The sequence below is a fragment of the Equus przewalskii genome, chromosome X (genome assembly GCF_037783145.1).
Source record: "Equus przewalskii isolate Varuska chromosome X, EquPr2, whole genome shotgun sequence".
Lineage (NCBI taxonomy): Eukaryota > Metazoa > Chordata > Mammalia > Perissodactyla > Equidae > Equus > Equus przewalskii.
In genome coordinates this window covers 66312130-66318825 of record NC_091863.1, presented here as the reverse complement: position 1 = coordinate 66318825, position 6696 = coordinate 66312130, and the positions used below count along the sequence as shown (strand labels likewise).

General features: G+C 35.7%; 1 protein-coding gene across 11 annotated transcripts in view; it reads left to right on the top strand.

The window, feature by feature from the left end:
• SATL1 (spermidine/spermine N1-acetyl transferase like 1) overlaps positions 1-6696 on the top strand; it is a 123142-nt gene that overhangs the window by 408 nt on the left and 116038 nt on the right. For 2 of the 11 annotated variants that reach the window (XM_070603985.1, XM_070603984.1), the window contains exon 2: positions 5752-5862. The exons of 7 other annotated variants lie outside the window; for them this stretch is intronic. The gene's annotated coding sequence lies outside the window, so the exon portion shown is untranslated. Of the gene's footprint in view, positions 1-928; positions 1066-3064; positions 3253-5751; positions 5863-6696 lie in introns of those variants that run through there. 2 more of the 11 variants (XM_070603988.1, XM_070603986.1) reach the window with 2 other exon arrangements.

The following is a 6696-nucleotide window of genomic DNA, read 5'->3' as shown; positions in this document are numbered from 1 at the left end:
CTTCCCTCCCTCCCTCCCTCCCTTCATTCCTTTTATATTTCGTAATAGTAGACAATTCGATGAAGAAAGTAAAGAAGAGTGAAGAAAGGCACAGAAGGGAAAGGTGGAGAAGGGACCTAAATGAAGTGAACGCTAAATATCTTTTGAATGTGTCATTTTTAGCTTGTGTCTGTACAAAATTGGAGAACAGTGAGAAATTCGGTGGTGACTGGTGGGAAAAAGTGATGAGATGTATCCAGAAGGTTGCATTTGCAAAGGGCCTTAGATTCCGAAAATTTAGCTTTAGTACTATAAGCATTTGGAATGAATAGCAGTGTTTAAGCAGGGAAAGAATACGGTCCTTTGTTTTTTAAAAAAGAAGGTAACTCATTACCTTTGCCTAAATAATTTGAATATTTTACAAATAAGACATGTGACTGTTCTCGATTAGCTAGATAATTTCTCCAGGTCTCTATAACTTAATATACTATAACTTGATATACTAAAGGTTTTGAGAAAATTAGAGGACACATGACGTGGAAGCCCAGCACAGTCCCTGGCTCATAGTAGACAAGGAGTTGGCGAACTTTCTCTGTACCGGGCTGGGTAGTAAATATTTTAGGCTTCGAGGGCTGTAAGGTCTCTGTCACAACTATTCACAACTGCTTGCAGTTGTAGCCCCAAAGTAGCCATAGACAGTATGTACACAAATGGACGTGGCTGTGTTCCAGTAGAACTTTATTTATGGACACTCACATTTGAATTTTATATCCTCTTAACATAATAACAAAAATTATTCTTCTTTGAATTATTTTCAACTATTTAAAAGTGTAAGAACCATTCTTAGTCGCAGGCCATTAAAAAAACAGGCAGCCGTCCAGATTTGGCCTGTGGGCCGTACTTTGCTGACCCCTGTAGGTGTTATTTATTTCACTATTTTCCCTCCTAGATGAAAAAAGAGTATTTTTATGAGCGTATTCCCATAGATGACACATCTCTATATTGGAAACCCTGGAAAATACTGCTTGAAAAGTCTTCTCCCAGCGACAATTTCAGTAGGACACTGATGGAAGAAAGCTGAGAAAGGTGTGGGGTTTTTACATCAGTCACCTTTGTGAATGGTACATTGTGGTAGATAATTTTTAAAACCTGAAGTTGATCCTTGCTCTTCCCTCTTTCTGCAAATATCTTGTCCATCAAAATGTCCTGAGAGGGGCTGGCCTGGTGGCGCAGCGGTTAGGTTCACACGTTCCGCTTTGGCGGCCTGGGGTTGGCCGGTTTGGATACTGGATGCGGACATGGCACCACTTGGCAAAAGCCATGCTGTGGTAGGCGTCCCACATATAAAGTAGAGGAAAATGGGCATGGATGTTAGCTCAAGGCCAGTCTTCCTCAGCAAAAAGAGGAGGATTGGCAGTAGTTATCTCAGGGCTAATATCATCCAAAAAAGAAAAATGTTCTGAGAATTCCACTTCTTTAATATCTGTGGAATTCATCCCTCTTTTTCCATTCCTAATATCATTATCTCATTCAGGTTCACGTCCCTTCTTACCTGGATTACTGCAACACCTTCCTAACTAGTTCCTCTGTGTCCGTTTGCCCATCAAATCCTGAAATCAGAGGTCACCAAATCAGAAAAATATCTCAAATCAAGCCTCCCCACTCCATTTTCACTTCAGTTGAAGCCCCCAACAGGTGGGACTGTGCAATAGCCTCCTGACCCATTTCTCTGCTACAAGTGTTTCTTTACCCCACTCCATATCTTCTACAGTGTAGAGTCTACACGACCACAGAGATCACTTGCATAACAAAACAAACAAACCTGGTTATCTCACGCCCCTGCTTAAACATTGCTGTCAATTCCCAGTAGAAGTCAAGGATGACTTGTCCCAGGCAAGGACAGGAGGACACTTGTGGACATCCCAGCAGGACAACAATGTGGAAGACCATCCCCCATATGTCTTTTAGATATTTGGTCCATGTTTATTTAAAGGAGTAAATTGAATACCATGTTAAAGATGGCTGGCTGTGTTATTATTTTAAGTAGTGTTATTTTTGTATTCATGCTTCAGTGTTTTTACCGTTTCATATTAGCCCCTAGACCAATAATATTAATTAGGTGCTTTAAATTCTTTGCAATTTGTAGCTTGCTTTGTTTTATAGCTTGCTCATTTCACTCCCTCTGCTTCCTCTGGTAATCTTGGCCAACTAATAGTGTTTTGCTGTGGTACATTTAGAAACCGTATATTGCCGTCTCTTCTTCCTCATATGCCTTTGAAGTTACAGTTTGTCGTCAGCTATAGTCCCTTTAACCTCAGCCTCTTCTATGAAACCTCGTAGCCTTCTTGCTTTACCTGTAACCTGACCATCTCCCAAGGAAATAATCTAAAATAAATTAACATAAGCATATTCTGGGTCATCTAGAAGACTACCTTCTAACTGAACATTGTCATACGTTATAACACTTACATGTGTATTTGTATTTACAAGCATATTGACACCAGATAGTAAAACTTTAATTGTTTTGGGTTGATTTGAAATGAAGCAGTTAGACTTTGTTTGTAAATTATATAGTCCTCATACCAGGTGTGCTGTACATAATACAATTTCTTGGTAGTTAGAATGAAGTGGTGGGAGAAGTGAGTCAGCCCATGGCATATAGTAAGACAAGCTGCACTCAATATGCTATTGCAGAATCATATTTATGTTGTGAACTGTAATTTAGTTTCAGCAAAACAATATAATGCATAACATTAAATTAGTGCTGTTAATTTATTAGTTTGGTTGTTTGTTGTTGTGTTTTATAAGTGTATAAGCATCGTAAGCCTAAGGCATTTATTTATACATGGCTCTACTGTCGCTTATGTTTAAGTAATATTATAATAAAACTAATTTAAATCAATATTGAGAGTACAAATTTTTTTTCCTTTAAATTAGTGTACAGTAAAAAAATACAAAATGATGCACAAAAGGTCTCAAAATACTATTCTACATAAAAAGTATCAGGACTTCTTGGGGGAATAGCTAATTCCAGGTTTGAGATAAGAAATAAATAAGATGAGATTATCTTATATTGTTTTGTCAGTGAGCAAGAAAACCATCAAAGAATAATTGGATCATGTCAAAACTACACAAGAGCATCAAAAAATGTTAACTGCAAGTGATGAAACGCATTGAATATATAAAAAATCGTGAGTTGATTAAGCATATTGAGAAAGAAATAAAGGTTTCCTCCCGCACTCCCCCCAAAAACCTCATTGGATACCATTTGAGGTAAATAAGCCATCAACTTCTTACTCTGAGAGTTAGCAATTAGAAGAAAATAACTCAGTATTTTATTGTACTTTTCCTGTACAAACTATTTCAGGACAACCAAATAGCCATAGTTTTGGTAAGGGAAAGTTCTTCTTTTCACAAGAAGTACAATTAATAACTATAGAAGAAATATAGAAATAAATGTAGAACATCACCATTTTACAGCCTCTAATGAGGTAACAGATCAGGCAACGATCATTGGTGGGTGAAACATTAGAGGAAGGACTGACGGAAAACTTTATAACGGAGTTCAGGCTGTCATCACCTGAACCCTCTAATCAATTTCTCCAAATCCTCACCGGCATTTGGTATTATCACTACTTTTTATTTCTAATAGATGTGTAGTGCTATCTCATTGTAGTGTTAGTTTACGTTCGTCTGATAGTTAATGATGTTATACGTCTTTTCATGTGCTTATTTTCCATAACTTCTTTGGTGAAGTGTCTGTTCAAGTTCTTTGCCCATCTTTTAATGTGGTTGTTTCCTTATTGTTGACTTTCAGAGTTTTAAAAATATGCATTGTGGGTACAAGTCCTTTATCAGATGTGTGATTTGCAGATATTTTCTACCCATTGTCACCTGGTCTTTTTTTTTTTTTTCTTTAAAGTGTCTTTGACAGAGCGAAAGTTTTTAATTTTGATAAAATCCAATTTATCAATTTTTTTCTTGTATAGATTGTGCTTTGGTATGGATTCTGAGAAGTCTTTGCCTAGTTTCACCTCACAAACATTTTCTCCTATTTTTTTTTCCTAAAAGTTTTCTTGTTTTAGGCTTTACTTTTACATCTGTGATCTATTTCGTGTTAGTCTTTGTATAAAATGTGAGATTTAGGTTGTGGTTCATTTTTATGCATATGGATGACCAGAAGTTCCAACAACATTTGTTAAAAAGACTATCCTTTCTCCAGTGAGATTTTGCACCTTTGTGAAAAATCAAGTGGCCATGTTTATGTAGGTTTATATCCATCCTATTTATTAGGTTCCATGGATCTGTGTGTGTTTATCCCTTCACCAATACCACACTGACTTGATTACTTTGGCGTTTTAGTATTCCTAAAATTGGATTCTTCTAACTTTGATTTTTTTTTCAAAATAGTATTAGCTATTCTTGTTCTACTTAGTATCACCTTATCTATCTATAAAAAATTCTGCTGAGATTTTGATTAATATGGTGTGAGTCTATAGATCTCTGAGGAAAATTGACATCTTTAGTATGTCGATTCTTCTAATTCATGTAACACAGTATGTCCGTTTATTTGAGTCTTCGTGGGTTATTTCATGAGCATTTTGTAGTTTTCAACATTCAGATTCGATATATGTTTTGTTAGATTTATACCTAAGTATTTCATCTTTTTTTGGAACTATTGTAAGTGTGCTTTTTATGTTTTTAATTTCAGTTTCCAGTTGTTCTTTGTCTTTAGTTTTAGGCAGTTTGATTATAATGGGTCTGGGCTTGGATTTCTTTGAGTTTAAACTGTTTGGGATCCACTCAGCTTCTTTTTATTTGTATATTTATGTCAGTTAATTTGCCAAATTTAGGACATTTTCAGTCATTATTTCTTTGAATACTCTCTCAGCATCATTATCTTTCTCCAGTCCTTCTGAGACTTTGATTATATGAAATTTAGACATTTTGTTGGAGTCCTACAGGTCTCTAAGGATTTGTTCATTTTTACAGTCTTTTTTCTTTTTGCTATCCAGATTGGATAATTTCTGCTGCTCTAACTTCGAGATCACTGACTCCTTCCTCTGTCATCTCTATTCTGCTATTGAATCCAGAGAGTGAGGTTTTTGTCAGTTTTTAATTATTTTGGTTATTGTATTTTTCATTTCTAAAATTTCAATTTGATTCTTCTTTGTCTGTTCTATTTCTTTACTGATACTTTATTTTAATATTTTATTCAGGAGTGTTCGTGATTGCTTATTTGAGCATTTTTGTCATAGCTGATTTAAAGTCCTTGTTAGATAAGTCTAAGCTTTTGTCATCTCATCATTAGCATCTGTTGATTGTCTTTTCCTATGTAAATTGAGATTTTCATGGATCTTCATATGCTGAATAATTTGGTTTGTGTACATTTTGCATAATATATTGAGACCCTGGGTCTTGCTCATATCCTATGGAGTATGTTGATATTTTTAATAGATGCTTGACTTGATTAGGTCAACTGAATGGAGAAAAATGAGAGAGAGAGAAAAAAACAAATGGTGTTTTCCCTTACTCTCTTTGAGCTTTAGGAATTCTCTTTTCCTCTCCTCCAGCCAGAACTAGTGGATTTCTCATGGCTCTCTCTGCCTACCCCCCTCACTCACTCCTGTGCTCACTTTTGGGTTTCAGGTTACATCCAGTTCAGGCCAGGGAATACTGGAGGGGGAAAGAAGGGTAAATTAACCACTGGTTCAGTGGTACTTTGAATTCTGGTTTTCTTTGCTGATCCTCCTGCTGATGTTTACTTTTCAGAGTTCTCAAACAGCTCTCTGTGCAGTCTGTCCTTGTTTTATATTTGAATTCAGTAGGAGATAAAGAGAAGAACGTGTTTACTCCATCTTAACTGAGAGCAAAAGTTTCAAGGTAAACATTTTCAATTGTTTGAAATTTATTTAAAAATCATATTTTTAAAAAAATTTTTACCAAAAATGTGATGAATGCTCAACTGTATCAAATGCACTTGACAGACAGTTTGAGTACAATAACAGTTAAAAACTGATCATTAGATTTGGGAGTGTGAAAGTTATTGGCGATCTTGACCAAACGTCTTTTGGTAAAGCGGTGGAGACAAAAGCCTGGTTGGAATACGTTCAAGACAGAATTGGATGAGAAAAAGTGAATATAATGACTAGAGGAAACTCTTGAGTTAATAAGTTAAGGCTTTAGAGACCTGAGGCATAGAGGCCTAGTATTAGTCATTCATTCAGTCAGACAGTCATTCATTCATTTATCACCTATTTGTTCAATAAAGATTTAGTACCAGGCACTTCTAGACACTGGCAATGAAGATGAGAACAAGACAGTCTCTGCCCTCATGGAGTTTACATGCTTATAAAGATCTAATGTTTAAGTCAAAGAAGGAGTGAACTCACACGGACCACTCACCACTTTAGGGACTATGGCCAAAACTTTAAAACTTGCCTCAGTTTCCTCATTTGCAAAATGAGAAGTTAAAGCGTACTTCACCTCATAGGATTGTGAGAATTGATATGAGAATTAAAAGAGGGAATCCTTATAAGCGTAGTCAAATGCTTGATACATAGTAAAAACTCAATAAGTATTAGCTATTTTTAATTAATCTTATTATCATCTTTACTAACAGAACAATTTGAATATGTCTCTTCCCTACATTCTTTTCTGGGAATCTCAGATGATGTACTCAAGGCTAAATATCTATGAGTAGCCATAGACTTGCTT